Below are 18,152 nucleotides of genomic sequence, written 5' to 3'. Positions count from 1 at the left end.
GGGAATGACGGTTGAGGGAGAACGTCGATAAGGGATGAAAAATAGTTAGTAACCATACTGGACAAATGTTGTCTCCTGTCACTTTGAATTGATGCTGCAGTACCTGTCCTGTCTGCGGTCATAGCAAAATCACTCCACAACCTGGTCAGAAAACCCCTCTGGCCAACGACACTTCTGATTTCTGCCCCTCTAACACCTCTGGTCTGCTGGCCCCTGCAGCTCGTGTTAGAACGATCACAGGCGCTGTGTGCAGGGAATGCCAGAAGCAAACGGTCAACAAGAGTTGATTGTTTGGTTGCTAATATTAGTTCCAAGTTCTCATGTGGCATTATATTTTGCAACTTGCCTTTATAGCGAGGATCAAGGAGGCAGGCCAACTAGTAATCGTCATCGTTCATCATTTTTGTTATGCGTGTGTCCCTTTTGAGGATACGTAAGGCATAATCCGCCATGTGGGCCAAAGTTCCAGTTCTCAAATCTGTGGTTATGCTTGGTTGAGGGGCAGTTTCAGGCAAATCCACGTCACTTGTGTCCCTCCAAAAACCAGAACCCGGCCTTGCCGCGCCAACAATTTCCACTGGCCCTGGAAAAGCTTCCTCATTAAAAATATAATCATCCCCATCATCCTCCTCGTCCTCCTCCTCCTCTTCGCCCGCTACCTCGTCCTGTACACTGCCCTGGCCAGACAATGGCTGACTGTCATCAAGGCTTTCCTCTTCCTCAGCTGCAGACGCCTGATCCTTTATGTGCGTCAAACTTTGCATCAGCAGACGCATTAGGGGGATGCTCATGCTTATTATGGCGTTGTCTGCACTAACCAGCCGTGTGCATTCCTCAAAACACTGAAGGACTTGACACATGTCTTGAATCTTCGACCACTGCACACCTGACAACTCCATGTCTGCCATCCTACTGCCTGCCCGTGTATGTGTATCCTCCCACAAAAACATAACAGCCCGCCTCTGTTCACACAGTCTCTGAAGCATGTGCAGTGTTGAGTTCCACCTTGTTGCAACGTCTATGATTAGGCGATGCTGGGGAAGGTTCAAAGAACGCTGATAGGTCTGCATACGGCTGGAGTGTACGGGCGAACGGCGGATATGTGAGCAAAGTCCACGCACTTTGAGGAGCAGGTCGGATAACCCCGGATAACTTTTCAGGAAGCACTGCACCACCAGGTTTAAGGTGTGAGCCAGGCAAGGAATGTGTTTCAGTTGGGAAATGGAGATGGCAGCCATGAAATTCCTTCCGTTATCACTCACTACCTTGCCTGCCTCAAGATCTACAGTGCCCAGCCACGACTGCGTTTCTTTCTGCAAGAACTCGGACAGAACTTCAGAGGTGTGTCTGTTGTCGCCCAAACACTTCATAGCCAATACAGCCTGCTGACGTTTGCCAGTAGCTGCCCCATAATGGGAGACCTGGTGTGCAACAGTGGCAGCTGCGGATGGAGTGGTTGTGCGACTGCGGTCTGTGGACGAGGTCTCGCTTCTGCAGGAGGACGAGGAGGAGGAGGAGGGGGTGCGAATGGCTACAGCCAACTGTTTCCTAGACCGTGGGCTAGGCAGAACTGTCCCAAACTTGCTGTCCCCTGTGGACCCTGCATCCACCACATTTACCCAGTGTGCCGTGATGGACACGTAACGTCCCTGGCCATGCCTACTGGTCCATGCATCTTTTGTCAGGTGCACCTTTGTGCTCACAGATTGCCTGAGTGCATGGACGATGCGCTCTTTAACATGCTGGTGGAGGGCTGGGATGGCTTTTCTGGAAAAAAAGTGTCGACTGGGTAGCTCGTAGCGTGGTACAGCGTAGTCCATCAGGGCTTTGAAAGCTTCGCTTTCAACTAACCGGTAGGGCATCATCTCTAACGAGATTAGTCTAGCTATGTGGGCGTTCAAACCCTGTGTACGCGGATGCGAGGCTAAGTACTTCCTTTTTCTAACCATAGTCTCATGTAGGGTGAGCTGGACTGGAGAGCTGGAGATCGTGGAACTAGCGGGGGTGCCGGTGGACATGGCAGACTGAGAGACGGTGGCAGATGGTATTGTTGCCGCCGGTGCCCTAGATGCAGTGTTTCCTACTACGAAACTGGTGATTCCCTGACCCTGACTTCTTTGGCCTGGCAAAGAAACCTGCACAGATACTGCAGGTGGTGCAGAAAATGGTGGCCCTACACTGCCGGAAGGGATGTTGCGTTGATGACTAGCTTCATTGGCCGAGGGTGCTACAACCTTAAGGGACGTTTGGTAGTTAGTCCAAGCTTGCAAATGCATGGTGGTTAAATGTCTATGCATGCAACTTGTATTGAGACTTTTCAGATTCTGCCCTCTGCTTAAGGTAGTTGAACATTTTTGACAGATGACTTTGCGCTGATCAATTGGATGTTGTTTAAAAAAATGCCAGACTGCACTCTTTCTAGCATCGGATACCTTTTCAGGCATTGCAGACTGAGCTTTAACCGGATGGCCACGCTGTCCTCCAACAGGTTTTGACTTTGCCACGCGTTTTGGGCAAGATACGGGCCCGGCAGATGGAACCTGTTGCGATGTTGATGCCTGCTGCGGCCCCTCCTCCTCCGCTTCAGAACTGCTGCCGCCTGCACCCTGTTCCCCCAATGGCTGCCAATCGGGGTCAAGAACTGGGTCATCTATTACCTCTTCTTGTAGCTCGTGTGCAACTTCGTCTGTGTCACCTTGTCGGTCGGTGGTATAGCGTTCGTGATGGGGCAACATAGTCTTATCAGGGTCTGATTCTTGATCAGCACCCTGCGAGGGCAATGTTGTGGTCTGAGTCAAAGGACCAGCATAGTAGTCTGGCTGTGGCTGTGCATCAGTGCACTCCATGTCAGATTCAACTTGTAATGGGCATGGACTGTTAACTGCTTCACTTTCTAAGCCAGGGACGGTATGTGTAAAGAGCTCCATGGAGTAACCCGTTGTGTCGCCTGCTGCATTCTTCTCTGTTGTTGTTTTTGCTGAAGAGGACAAGGAAGCGACTTGTCCCTGACCGTGAACATCCACTAACGACGCGCTGCTTTTACTTTTACCAGTTTCACGAGAGGAGGCAAAAGAGCTAGAGGCTGAGTCAGCAAGATAAGCCAAAACTTGCTCTTGCTGCTCCGGCTTTAAAAGCGGTTTTCCTACTCCCAGAAAAGGGAGCGTTCGAGGCCTTGTGTAGCCAGACGACGAACCTGGCTCCACAGCTCCAGACTTAGGTGCAATATTTTTTTTCCCACGACCACCTGATGCTCCACCACTACCACTACCCTCATTACCAGCTGACAATGAACGCCCCCGGCCACGACCTCTTCCACCAGACTTCCTCATTGTTTTAAAAACGTTACCAAACTAACGGTATTTGTTGCAGTCACGCAACTTACACGGTGAGCTATAACTTCAGTATGATTTAGCTACCCCTTTACAGGTGGGTGAGACCACAACGAAAATCAGGCACAATGTTACACACTCTGTTGTTGGTGGCAACAAATGAGAGAGATGCCACACACGCAGGACTGTCACTGAAGCGCAAAAGTAAATATTAATCTCCCACTGATTTGTGTTTTTTTTTTTAAAAAGGAGACTTTAGAAAAAGAAAAAAAAATGATTTTTTCAGGAAGAATTTATAAACCAAATAAAATGAAATGATTTTTTCAGGGAGAATTTAGAAAACAAATAAAACATAAAATAGCCTTTCTAGGGCCCAGTGAGTGAGAGAGGACGCACACAGGAGTCAGGAGTGGCACACAAGCCCAGAGGCCAATATTTATCTCCCACTGATTGATTTAGTGATTTTTTCAGGTAGATTTTGGAACCCAAATCAAGCAAAAAAATTAATAGGCTTTCTATGGCCCACAATTGGAGAGAGAGAGATGGCACACCCAGGAGTCAAGACTGGCACACAAGCAGAAAGGGCAATATTAATCTCCCACTGATTTGTTTTTTTTTGTTTTTTTCAGGGAGACTTTAGAAAAAAAAATACAAAAAAAATGATTTTTTTCAGGAATAATTTAGAAACCAAATAAAATAAAATGATTTTTTCAGGGAGAATTTAGAAAACAAATAAAACAAAAAATAGGCTTTCTAGGGCCCACTGAGTGAGAGAGGACGCACACAGGAGTCAGGAGTGGCACACAAGCCCAGAGGCCAATATTTATCTCCCACTGATTGATTTATTGATTTTTTCAGGTAGAATTTAGAACCCAAATCAACCAAAAAAATAAATAGGCTTTCTATGGCCCACTATTTGTGAGAGAGATGGCACGCTCAGGACTGGCACACAAGCCCAGAGGCCAATATTAATCTCCCACTTTTTTTTTTTTTTCCAGGGAAAATTTATAAACCCAATAAAAAAAATAATAAATAGGCTTTCTATGGCCCACTATCTGAGAGAGAGAGATGGCACGCTTAGGACTGGCACACAAGCCCAAAGGCCAATATTAATCTCCCACTGATTGATTTATTGATTTTTTCAGGTAGAATTTAGAACCCAAATCAACCAAAAAAATAAATAGGCTTTCTATGGCCCACTATTTGTGAGAGAGATGGCACGCTCAGGACTGGCACACAAGCCCAGAGGCCAATATTAATCTCCCACTTTTTTTTTTTCCAGGGAAAATTTATAAACCCAATAAAAAAAATAATAAATAGGCTTTCTATGGCCCACTATCTGAGAGAGAGAGATGGCACGCTTAGGACTGGCACACAAGCCCAAAGGCCAATATTAATCTCCCACTGATTGATTTATTGATTTTTTCAGGTAGATTTTGGAACCCAAATCAAGCAAAAAAATAAATAGGCTTTCTATGGCCCACTGAGAGATGGCACACACAGGAGTAAGGAGTGGCACACAAGCCCTGAGGCCAATATTTTTCTCCCACTGATTGATGTAGTGATTTTTTCAGGTAGATTTTGGAACCCAAATCCAGCAAAAAAATAAATAGGCTTTCTATGGCCCACTGAGTGAGAGATGACACAGACAGGGATGGCACTCTAGCAGAAATGCCAATCTTAATCTCCCACAAAAAAAAAAAAAAAAGGAACTGTCCTTCAATTACTATCTCCCTGCAGTAATCTCAGCCAGGTATGGCAGGCAGCAATAAGGAGTGGACTGATGCACAAATTAAATAAAAAGTGTGGACAAACAAACAAGATAGCTGTGCAGAAAGGAAGGAACAAGAGGATGTGTGCTTTGAAAAAAGCAGTTGGTTTGCACAGCGGCGTACACACAGCAATGCAGCTATCAGGGAGCCTTCTAGGGCAACCCAATGAGCTACAGCGCTGAGGGGAAAAAAAAAAAAATGTAGCTTCCACTGTCCCTGCACACCGAAGGTGGTGTTGGGCAGTGGAAATCGCTACAGCACAAGCGGTTTGGTGGTTAATGGACCCTGCCTAACGCTATCCCTGCTTCTGACGAAGCGGCAGCAACCTCTCCCTAGGCTCAGATCAGCAGCAGTAACATGGCGGTCGGCGGGAACGCCCCTTTATAGCCCCTGTGACGCCGCGGACAGCAAGCCAATCACTGCAATGCCCTTCTCTAAGATGGTGGGGACCAGGACCTATGTCATCACGCTGCCCACACTCTGCGTTTACCTTCATTGGCTGAGAAATGGCGCTTTTCGCGTCATTGAAACGCGACTTTGGCGCGAAAGTCGCGTACCGCATGGCCGACCCCGCACAGGGGTCGGATCGGGTTTCATGAAACCCGACTTTGTCAAAATTTGGCGACTTTTGAAAATGTTCGACCCGTTTCGCTCAACCCTAATTATTATTATTATTATTATTATTATAACATTGTGTTATAAAAAAATACACAAAAACATTGACAATACTTTATTGAAAATATATTTAACACAAAAATTTGATTGAAATAATTGGTCACTTTAGGATGATAGTTTTCCTTTAAAAGTATAGTGGCTACATTAGGTTTGTAAGAAGAATGACTGACGTCTAAGTCAATTAGTCTAATCAGTGTTCAGCTGGCAAAATTTGCTCACATCTTTTTACCAATATGTGCCTTTTTTATTGAAAGCAATGGTCTAAAGCATTTTTTCCCAACCTCCAGTCCTCACGGCCCTCCAACAGATTACATTTTCGTGATTTCCTTGGTATTGCACATGTAAATGAATTATTATCAAGGCATCATATATTGCTACATGTTCTCTTACTTGTGCCACAGAATATCACAGTAATCCTGAAAACATCATCTGTTACTTGTCTGTGAGGAGTGAAGTTTCTTGAAAGAGAGGCAACTAGGTGTTGATGAAAGGGAAATATATCTAACTTCTTCAACATTTACCAAATCTATCACACCGCCTGTGCCTCTGCGATCAATTAAAAGCATCTACAGACTGCATTACAGTTATGCTGTCTAATTATTAGACAACATTAGTAAATGTGTCCTATTGTGCCTAATAAAATCTCATTGAAACATTCTTTCCTGGTGATAATAATATAATGATAAATTCTCTAATATTCTCTAATATTAATAATATTCTCTAAATATGCTGGGGAAGATTTATTTTTGTGTGGTACTGGTAAGCAAAAACAGTCTCAGGTAAATTGCTTTACCATATTGATGACCTTTTGTTGTTACAATACTGATAGATCCAAACCAATGTGCTTAGTTTCGACAAGACTTTGCACTCTCCATTAATGTTGCAGATCTTTAAATTTGCTCAAGTAAAAGGCAGCAGAAAGTCAGTCACCGAAAGCAATGCATAAATTTGCTACTTTAAATAATGTTAATAACGGGCATAATGTTATGTAGAAGACTATGATTACTCTTTAGATTTTCAGATTGTTTACTTTTCTAAACAATGCACTACTTATGCAAACGCATCTTGGTATAGCCAAATGCCGAATTGCTGTTAGACTAAAGGTACCGTCACACATAACGATATTGTTAACGATATCGTTGCTATTTGTGACGTAGCAACGATATCGTTAATGAAATCGTTATGTGTGACAGCGACCAACGATCAGGCCCCTGCTGGGAGATCGTTGGTCGCTGAATAAAGTCCAGAACTTTATTTCGTCGCTGGACTCCCTGGAGACATCGCTGGATCGGCGTGTGTGACACCGATCCAGCGATTTCTTCACTGGTAACCAGGGTAAACATCGGGTAACTAAGCGCAGGGCCGCGCTTAGTAACCCGATGTTTACCCTGGTTACCATGCTAAAAGTAAAAAAAAAACAAACACTAGATACTTACCTAACACTGTCTGTCCTCCAGCGCTGCGCTCTGCACTCCTCCTGTACTGGCTGTGAGCCGGAAAGCAGAGCGGTGACGTCACCGCTCTGCTTTCCGGCTCCCAGACAGTACAGGAGGAGAGCAGAGAAGCAGAGAAGCAGAGAAGCAGAGTGCAGCGCTGGAGGACAGACGGCTGTAGGTAAGTATCTAGTGTTTGTTTTTTTTTACTTTTAGCATGGTAACCAGGGTAAACATCGGCTTACTAAGCGCGGCCCTGCGCTTAGTTACCCGATGTTTACCCTGGTTACCGGCATCGTTGGTCGCTGGAGAGCGGTCTGTGTGACAGCTCTCCAGCGACCAAACAGCGACGCTGCAGCGATTCGGATCGTTGTCGGTATCGCTGCAGCGTCGCTAAATGTGAAGGGGCCTTTAAGCAATATACTGTATGCATGAGTAGTGTTGTAAATAACTGGAAAACAAATTTAATTGCCAATTAATCTTTTCAACTTTGCTATTTTAGGACATGATGGCTTGAAACTCATTTTCAAGGGACAGCAAAATGCTTAACCAGATGCTGTAATAAAATAAAGTAACTATAAAGAATAACTATAGAATAAAAAGTTGTGGTTCACCAAACACTGTTAATGACTAATCATTTCATCCTTAACAGGATGTATTATCCCAGAACTGACATAAATAAAACAATTTTGCATTTCCTGATGAGGTTTGTTATTAGGAAGGTACAAGATACCAACATACATGTGAGCTGGAGATTATCAAAACATAATAGTGCTATGTCATTGTGCTTTTTTGAAAGGTTAAAAGGTCCACAAGCTCACTGTAGGCTGAGAATCCTGGCCACTTGCAGTCCACATAACATACACAGTGTATTCCTGCTAGCAGCCAGAATCCAGAGCCTTTGGTGAACATTGGGCCAGAGAGGTGATTCTATGGAAGCATGAAGAAACGGACAGGAGGCAAGGAACAGCAGGAGCAGCTGTTGAAAGGATAAAAAGAAAAGAACATACCAGACTGCTCACCTTTCTGACTATCCCCACTGCTCCCTTCCTATTTTCCTGACTCATTTTTGAATTACATTTCCAGCCGAGTGTTCACTCTAGGCCTGAACTTTGGTCCGCAAGCAGACCTTAGAATAAACAGTGAGGTGTGCATTTCAGATGTGACTATGCACTTGGTAATCCCCAGTGAACTCCAAGGCTTGCTTGTGGACCAATGCCCCTGCCTAGAATGAATACCGTGCTGCTGATGTAATGAAAAAGAGACATTTATTATTATTTAACATTTAATAATAATAAAATGTATTATAGCTAAACAGTTTAAAACTATTAGCTGTCTTTTTTTGAGGTTTTGAAACAGAAGCTACTTCCTTAGTGAGTGCACTTTCAGGTTATACCAATATATGGATCGCCCCCAGACACAGGGCCACGAGTTCTCGGTACCGGGCCTCTCTGGTTTGGTCCTGAGGCTGTCACGGTGGCTAGACCCGGTCCGCGACCCTGCTAAGGGGCGTCCAATAAAGGTGGTACAGTCTGTCAGGGGTTCGTGACGCCACCTGTGGTGTCCGGTCAGGGTGACCGACGCTGCTGTGGGGTCCTCTGGGGTGATAGAATGGCAGCTGGATGGTAAACCTTCCCACAGGTGAAGTATGTCACCAGGGCTTCCCAGTAAGGTAGATGGTGATGGTGTGAGGTGCAGTCAATAACGAGGACACAAGGTTGCAGTCTCTATACCTCTTTACTGAAGACTTCAGGATCCTCAATCCAGAGCACGCTTAACAGGGCTATCGGAGACCGGCCGGTCCGATGGGCACTTCCAGAGTTTCCTTCGCAGATGGAAATCGTTGCCTACCACTAGCGCCTGTGTGTTGTAGTCCTACCCTGCTGAGCATTCGGAATAGTCCTCACAACTGCTGTTCTCGTTCGTTCATTTTCAACAGCTCTCTCTCTCTTTAGTTCCAGATGTTACTAGTTTCTCGTCCCCCAGGTATGTTATGGCTAGGACGCACCCGTATGATGGGAAGGCCTGGAGGTCTTCCGAGACCCTAGAGACGCCCCTCTCCCACTGTTGCCCCCTATGTCTTCGTAGGAAATTTAAGGTAGACAGCCAACCTATAATTAACTGTCCTGCAGAGTTCAAAGTAAGGCCTAGAGTCAGTTACTCCCGCGGTGTTCCGGCCACCGGCTACGCGCCTCAGTAGGATGTTGCCTCGGTCTCACGGCACGACTCCTACTGGTACTCCTTTTTGCTTGATCTCGTTTACACTGTTCCACAATATCCTTCCCTTCGTGTCTCTTCCTTAGGATACCGCCGCATGGTAGTGCAGGGGCGGTTCCGTTACGTTCTGCTCTGTTCGCTTGGCACCTGCCAGGTTCCCATGCCTCACAGGGACCCCCTGTGTCTTCTCCCTGCAACACCCCCTGCCACGGGATGTTGCCTGAATCCAACCCAGTCAGCTTCTGACTAACTTCCTCCCCAACCCCTAGTTTTACCAGTGAGAGGAGTGGCCCAATAAATAAAGCCTTTTTCTCCCCCTAGTGGCCAGAGTGTGAAGTGTAATGTGTTCTGGTGATACCTGGTCAGGAGAATTCCTTCAGTGCCATCAGACGTACCATCACTCCCCTTAGTGGCAGTGTCATACTGCAACGACCAGGTCTCTGGGGAGCTGCATATGGAACACAGTTTGTTGTATATTTTTTTCTTTTTGAATGCCTAAGATCATTTTCTCCAACAAAGTACACTGAAACATTTTGAGGAGAAAGGTCCGCAATAAACATTTACCCATTGCTCTGGAAGATACGTTTACAGTGAAGAACAAGGATTTGAGGGTGGAGTGGAACCTGATGGCTGGGCACTCCAGCCCTAGACTGATGAGGAGGGAACCTATATGGAAAAAATAATTTCTGACACAATTGTGACACACAGTTAAAACAAATATCCAGACCTTCCTTCATGAAATTTAAAATTTAAAAAATTCCCAGTCCCAGCCACGAGGCCCTGAATAACACTGTGTACTTAAGAAGTGAGAAAGAGAAGTGTGTGCAATTGCGCCATAAAACTCAAATGGGGTGTCATAGCCATTGATTTCAGCGACACAACTGTTATGGATCCTCTACACCTCTTTTCAAATGTAACTCATCTGACCAAATGGCTATATAAGTATAAGGCATGAAAAATATACCCTAAAGCCTCTAACCAGTAAATTAATGCATTTACATCACTGGGCAATGCCAAACCCACTGACATCAGCAAGAGCGGCTTTTTATGTTAGCCAAAAGACTGAAAAAGGGCACATTTTACAGGTAAAGAGAATCTGTCAGCAGGTGTTTGCTATATAATATGAACACAGCATGAGGTAGGTGTTTAAAAACAGATTTCAAAGATGTGTCGCTTATCAAGCTTCAAGGTTTTATTTGCTTACAATGTTTGTTTTAGCACCAGGAGCTTATCATTGCTGTGACTGGCTTGTCTCTTGAGCCCTTGTTTAACATGATCCCTCCTGTGATAGGCAGCTCACTGTCTATGGACATTGTATGATTGTGTGAGAACAGCAGCACCCAGTAATCTAAGTGATACATGATTGGATTCAGGGTCTATTTGCCTACACCAGGCAGCAAAAAACCTGCCCAAAGATACCCTTTAATACAAATAATGTATCCGATTAATTCAGAATTTTCATAAGGTCATTTGTTGCTTGCCTTGGGTTAATTTGCACCAATGTATGGTAATTTCAAGGAGACAGAACACGGTTCCTTTATGAGCAGAATGATTGCTACATGGTCTTATGGTGTTCAAAGAGAAAGTGTCACAACCGTAACCCAGCATCACACAATCAGTGAGCGGTCGGTCAAGCAGAGGAAGGTGGGGCTGGATAGGAAATAGATCCAGGGAGGCAGAGGATTGGAAAGTGCTTTGACACTCACAGAGCAAAAATGTTGCAGTCAGGAAGAAACATATTGTACATGTAATTGAGTGGATGACATTAACTTTCAGAAAGAAACATGTCCCAGTATTCAAACACATTCCCTTTAACCCCTTCATAACATGTGCCGTACATGTACTTTGTTGTGGACTCTGATGCTGATCCAACATCTTTTCTGGCGCATCTGCTAATTTCAACAGCTGACAGGTGCCCCTAACAGCCATGGATGTTAACCTATTAAATGATGTTGTCAATCTCTGACAGCGGTATTTAACATGATCGTGCCGGAAGCGCGTCACTAATCCTGTCCATCAGCACCCGTGTCACATAAACGCGGGTCGCAGATGGGTTGGTATGACAACCCAGGGTCTGCAGCAGACCCCTGTGGCTGTCATAGCTTGATAGCTATGAGCACCGCCCAGGGGTCAGCGCTCATAGCAATTAAACATTCCTGTGTAGCGCAAGCGACTGAGTGATTGCAGCTTCTAGTTTCCCATGGAGACCTATTGAAGCAATTGTAAAGTAAAAAAGTGTTTTTAAAAATATAAAAAATAACAGATTAAATCACCCTTCATTGACCTCATTCAAAATAAAGCAATTTTTTTAAAAATGTACAAACGTGTACAAAATGTGCAAACTTCTGACACAGAAATTATACTATTGCAAATAATGAATGCAAATATAATGTTTTTGTACATGTTTGTTCGAAAAAATGGTTGTGTTGTGTACAAAGTAGATATCCTAATCAATTAGTGGAATCCATATTTGTTTGAGGAGGGGATAAATATGAGTGTTAATGACTTCAGCCTAGGTGTAATTTTTTACCTTAAATGTACGTATAAGTAGTAACCATTTCTCATAAAATGCCTACTGGTCATAATCATAACAGTTCACTAGCACATATATATGACCTTGTAAAAAGCCCAGTAGCATGTAGAAATTATTAAAAGTTATAGACATTTATTCCACTCAATATAATTTACAATATAAGAACACTGTTAACCTTAAAGTAACTGCTGCTAGTTTTCAATGGCAGCCCTTTAAAATGAAAAGCTACTTATCTGTCATCTGAATGACTGGCACTTATGCAAAGCATACAATTACAACAGTTCAGTCCATCATTTTTTTTTTGTATTTTAATGGCATACCTGCAAAGAAGAAATGTGTCACATAATCATATGAGATAATGACAGAGGTAGAGAAAGAAAGATTATGTAAGTACAAAAATGTGAGAAACAGTTTAAATGTTCATTCACTATGTAAAATTGCTGCTCTGTCAATATGACTGCCATAGTGATGGTTGGCAATGCAATACCAATTTATAATAGCACAAACCTTAAAATTATTCTCAGGTATCAGCTAGATTTTACATCATTAACTTGATCACAAACTAAACTGTAAATTATAAAAAAAAAAAACTGCTGAACAGTAGACATTTGGTGATGATGACTAGTATTCGACAAAAACCTGATTTTTTTATTTGGAATACTAGATGGCAGCCCGATTCTAAAGAATCGGGAGTCTAGAATCCATATATACTTTATTTATTCAAATGTAAGAATAATACAATTAATAAATAATAGTAAGAAAGAACAAAAATAATATGCAGTATATGGAGAAAACACCAAACAAAAGTTCAAAATTGGTGTGAAAATGTCACTGAACCACTTCACAACTAAATATATATAGTTTTGGTAAATGGTATTATCATTTTTTTGACGAAATTCGGCAGGAGCTTGAAGAGCAACGTCACTGGGCCCGCCTCCACGCAGTAGAAACTTGCTGTGAGGTAAAAATTCAAAAATCACACCAAAATGGCGGGCGGAGTGTGTCACAGTACGGCACGTTTCTGATTGGTCGCTCGCAGCAGGCGGCAACCAATCAGACACTGGACACTGTTGACGTCACTTATCTCCGGACATTAGCTCCGGACATTAGCTCCGGACAAAGCCACGGAAGTTGGCACAAATTGCAGGAAATAGTATTCTAGGCAATTATATATTAGATAAGTCATTATTTTCTTGATTCGCAAACAATAAACTATGTTTTTGAACATAATCATTTTTATATGCAGTCTCTAATTTGTATTATATCTTGTAAATAGGTTTATCTTTACAGACAACCCCTTTAAGATGAGAGCAACCCTATCTGGCGGTTGCCTGTGATCATTTTCTTTGCAGCAGTAACTGCAGGAGACATTTAGAATCATATGGTAGATATTTGAAAAAGGGATAATCCCATTAACAACATTTATCCACCAGGTTTATGATCAGTGGTAGTCCTACTTGATTATATGAGCAGGACTACTGAAACCCTGTGTGAACGGAAGCCTTAGTGTGTGATGACTACTCTAATAACATCTACAGTATGTGTTTGCGGGAATGTTAATACATGCTATTGACTACCATGCCCTAGGCAGTGAATGGAGCATTGTGGCCTGCAGATCGATCATTCATGTGTTTGGAAAGCTCAAAGTGGTTGTAGCCCCATTACATTTATCACTTATTGCTAGAGGCAGTTTATCATAAGGATATATCAAAAAATGTTTTTAATGGGCTAATCTCTTAAATAGCTGTCAGTGGAAGATAGAGAGAAAGCCACTTCTTCATAAAAGTTGTCTGTTCTGACACATATATGGGGTCCTAAGTAAAGGACCATCCTCTAAAATGTCAATTTGTCCTGAAAGGGCATATGCTGTACATAAGGATTTCCCTGTTCAAACAAAAATCACCTCTTAATATGACAATAAATGGTCAGAAATCCTGCTGGACGCAACTATTGGTTAGCCATATTGATATATTGAGAATTATGTGTGTTAGATGATACAAAAAGCAAAGTGAAATATAGATCCTTTGACTTCAAATGGGATGAATGTTGCAAATAGAGATGAGTGAATGTATTCAAGTGGCATTGAATTCTACCAGAATATACAAAAAAATCTGAGTTTTGGGGAATATAGAGTTCTGTAAAGTTAATGGTCAGCAAAAGTTCCAACCTAGAGGGAACAGGATGGCATATGCCGTGACAGAAAGAAGAGGATCGGATTGTAGGCAGTGTTGCCCGCTATCAAGTCCACAGAGCCTCTTCTTTCTGCTTTCCTCTGAGGTTACTGTGCATCAGATGTCCATGATTTTACAACATGTGATGCATAGTGACCTCCGCAGTCTGGTTGGGGCCACCCTTGATATGGGAAATAAGAGGTAATGGTAAGGCGCGAGCAGCGGACAGTTCGGCCAGATGAGCGGAGAGGTGAGTATAAGGTTTTTTTTAAGTCTTACGCTTATTTTGCTCTTAGGCTTGGAGAGACAAGGTAGCATAATGTTGACATTAAATTTTCACCGAATAACTGTCCCAAATCAGCACGTATTTCTCAAATTCAAATTTTGTCACATCCACTAATCTCGAGTTGAAAACTTTTTTAGTCCTTAAAGCCCTCATAACTAGTAAACATCTACATGGTTCAATTAGCATCCCAACCATGATATTTAGCAAACATCTTTGGCTGATTATACCTAAATGTCCAGTATTCAGAATGATTTGAGGAGAGGTCAACAATTCATAACAATAATTGTTATTTTATTATAAAAAAAATGGCTTTTTGCAATCAATTAAGGTAACAAATGAATAATAATATAATTGACTATTAATTTGAATAATAAATAACCATAGCCTTGATTACTCTTATCTTGACATACATAAAGGCCCCTTCACATTAAGCGACGCTGCAGCGATACCGACAACGATCCGGATCGCTGCAGCGTCGCTGTTTGGTCGCTGGAGAGCTGTCACACAGACAGCTCTCCAGAGACCAACTATGCCGGTAACCAGGGTAAACATCGGGTAACTAAGCGCAGGGCCGCGCTTAGTAACCCGATGTTTACCCTGGTTACCATCCTAAAAGTAAAAAAAAACAAACAGTACATACTTACCTACAGCCGTCTGTCCTCCAGCGCTGTGCTCTGCTCTCCTCCTGTACTGTCTGTGAGCACAGCGGCCGGAAAGCAGAGCGGTGACGTCACCGCTCTGCTTTCCGGCTGACCGACGCTCACAGTCAGTGCAGGAGGAGAGCAGAGCACAGCGCTGGAGGACAGACGGCTGTAGGTAAGTATGTAGTGTTTGGTTTTTTTTACTTTTAGGATGGTAACCAGGGTAAACATCGGGTTACTAAGCGCGGCCCTGCGCTTAGTTACCCGATGTTTACCCTGGTTACCAGTGAAGACATCGCTGGATCGGTGTCACACACGCCGATCCAGCGATGTCAGCAGGAGTCCAGCGACGAAATAAAGTTCTGGACATTATTCAGCGACCAACGATCTCCCAGCAGGGGCCTGATCGTTGGTCGCTGTCACACATAACGATTTCATTAACGATATCGTTGCTACGTCACAAAAAGCAACGATATCGTTAACAATATCGTTATGTGTGAAGGTACCTTAAGGTTGTTCTCTGACTCTCTTATCTTTTATACTTTGAAATCTGCCCATTGTAACACTACCTGTTAGAGATTAGACAGATAAAGTCTGTAATTATAGATTAAATAGAACATTCAAGTGAGAAATGAATACTGTAAGTGAGAGTTCAAAATCTAAATCAGTAAAACAAGAGCAACATATGGATATATATTTAAGGCCTGCTATCTTCTTCTGTCTTCAAACCTCATCCCTCTTTTCCTCATCTCATTGAATACCATTTTTCACTGACTGCAAATTCCCCAACAATCTCAACTTTTTATGTGACATATTCCTCTATTCCTCTATTTCAATTGCTTTCTTACATCTATTCATTTATCTTCCCTCCAGGATTTCTCTATTGCTATTAACTTTTTCTGGAAATCTCTGCCACAGTTTATCCACAGATCTCCCAACCTTTAAAATCATTCTTGAAATATGCTTCTTCCTGTCTACATACAATCGGTCTAAAGGTACCTTCACACATAACGATATTGTTAACGATATCATTGCATTTTGTGACGTAGCAACGATATCGTTAATGAAATTGTTATGTGTGACAGCGACCAACGATCAGGCCCCTGCTGGGAGATCGTTGGTCGCTGAACAAAGTCCAGAACTTTATTTCGTCGCTGGATCTCCCGCTGACATCGCTGGATCGGCATGTGTGACACCGATCCAGCGAAGTCTTCACTGGTAACCAGGGTAAACATCGGGTAACTAAGCGCAGGGCCGCGCTTAGTAACCCGATGTTTACCCTGGTTACCATCCTAAAAGTAAAAAAACAAACAGTACACACTTAACCTACCGCTGTCTGTTCCCGGCGCTGTGCTCTGCACTCCTCCTGCACTGGCTGTGAGCGTTAGTCAGCCAGAAAGCAGAGCGGTGACGTCACCGCTCTGCTTTCCGGCCGCTGTGCTCACACAGACAGTACAGGAGGAGTTCCGATCAGAGCGCCGGGGACAGACAGCATTAGGGAAGTATGTACTGTTTGTTTTTTTTACTTTTAGGATGGTAACCAGGGTAAACATCGGGTTACTAAACGCGGCCCTGCGCTTAGTTACCCGATGTTTACCCTGGTTACCGGCATCGTTGGTCGCTGGAAAGCTGTCTGTGTGACAGCTCTCCAGCAACCAAACAGCGACGCTGCAGCGATCCGGATCGTTGTCGGTATCGCTGCAGCGTCGCTTAATGTGAAGGGGCCTTTAGACCTTATTTACAGTTTTCTCCACTTAAAATTCTCATCAGACAAAACACTGTCTCATTATAGTCTAAATGCGATTAACACATACTCATTATAGTCTAAATGCGATTAACACATACTTTAGGTCCATCAAGAAATACCATCAATGAAGCATCTGATTCACTCTACATTTATTCAGCAGACCAATGGCCCGAAACATACAGGCAATATCATTAATAGCTACTGTATCTTCAGCATAAAGAAAAACACAAACGAGTTCTGAAAATAATGATATGACCCCCAAAGATCCCTAATCTCAACATTATTTAGTCTGTCTGAGATTACTGGAAGAGATTTGCATAACCCTACATCCATAAGAGATCTGTGGTTACTAGTGTTGAGCGATACCGTCCGGTATTTGAAAGTATCGGTATCGGATGGCATCGGCCGATATCCGAAAAATATCGGATATTGCCGATACCGATATCCGATACCGATACAAGTCAATGGGACACAAATATCGGAAGGTATCCTCTATGGTTCCCAGGGTCTGAAGGAGAGGAAACTCTCCTTCAGGCCCTGGGATCCATATTCATGTGTAAAATAAAGAATAAAAATAAAAAATATTGATATACTTACCCTCGGATGCGCCCTGGTTGTCACCGCTGCAACCGCCATGCTTCCCTTCCTAAGAATGAGCGCGTTAAGGACCTTCGATGACGTCGCAGCTTGTGATTGGTCGCTGAGCGGTCATGTGACCATGGTCATTTGACCATGTATGCATATATATTTAAATATGTATGTGAATAATATATTTTGTTGCTTTTTTCCTTGTTAAATGATAACTATGCTGTGACACAATTTTTATTTTGCTTCTTTACAGGATCGACACTTCACAGCCAGTGTGCATGCTTATCAAGACTGGGTAAGTTTCACATTAATTTATAGAAATAAGGGACAGCTATGTTCTATTGAATTGTATGAAATAATTTTCTGCATAAATTTCTTTCATGTAAAAAGCAAAAAGTTGTTTATAAAAGTTTTTTTGCATAATAATTACAGCAATATCTGGCGTCTAGGAGTACAGGTTCTGGGGCCTCTATTGAGTACGCAAACAAAATATGTCAGATATTTAAGTATCACACCATGAAACTTCCTACAATTGAAAATTTGTTTCAGTTGCTTCATTATACTTTGCTACAAAAATCAGAACTACTGAGATGTAAGAGTTAAGTTCATCACGCACATTAGATAGTCATTGGCTGAGCGAGGCTTTGACCAATTGTTTGGCCGGCAGCCATCTCACTCGTCTCACCAGTCCATAGTAGCTAGGAGAGCTTGTTTGGCAGGGCATTTCTGTTTTATCAGTGAGAAAGCTGCTAGCTGAAAC

The 18,152-nt window shown here is 43.0% G+C and overlaps 1 protein-coding gene across 1 annotated transcript in view; it reads left to right on the top strand.

Moving 5' to 3' along the window:
* CDH12 (cadherin 12) overlaps positions 1-18,152 on the top strand; it is a 1,535,982-nt gene that overhangs the window by 516,536 nt on the left and 1,001,294 nt on the right. Inside the window, exon 2 of the mRNA XM_069730603.1 lies at positions 17,646-17,687. The gene's annotated coding sequence lies outside the window, so the exon portion shown is untranslated. The remainder of the gene's footprint in view (positions 1-17,645; positions 17,688-18,152) is intronic.

This window comes from Ranitomeya imitator, chromosome 6 (assembly GCF_032444005.1).
Source record: "Ranitomeya imitator isolate aRanImi1 chromosome 6, aRanImi1.pri, whole genome shotgun sequence".
NCBI classification, from domain to species: Eukaryota; Metazoa; Chordata; class Amphibia; order Anura; family Dendrobatidae; genus Ranitomeya; species Ranitomeya imitator.
The sequence above is the reverse complement of the archived record's forward strand: the minus strand, read 5'-3'. Positions and strand labels throughout refer to the sequence as shown.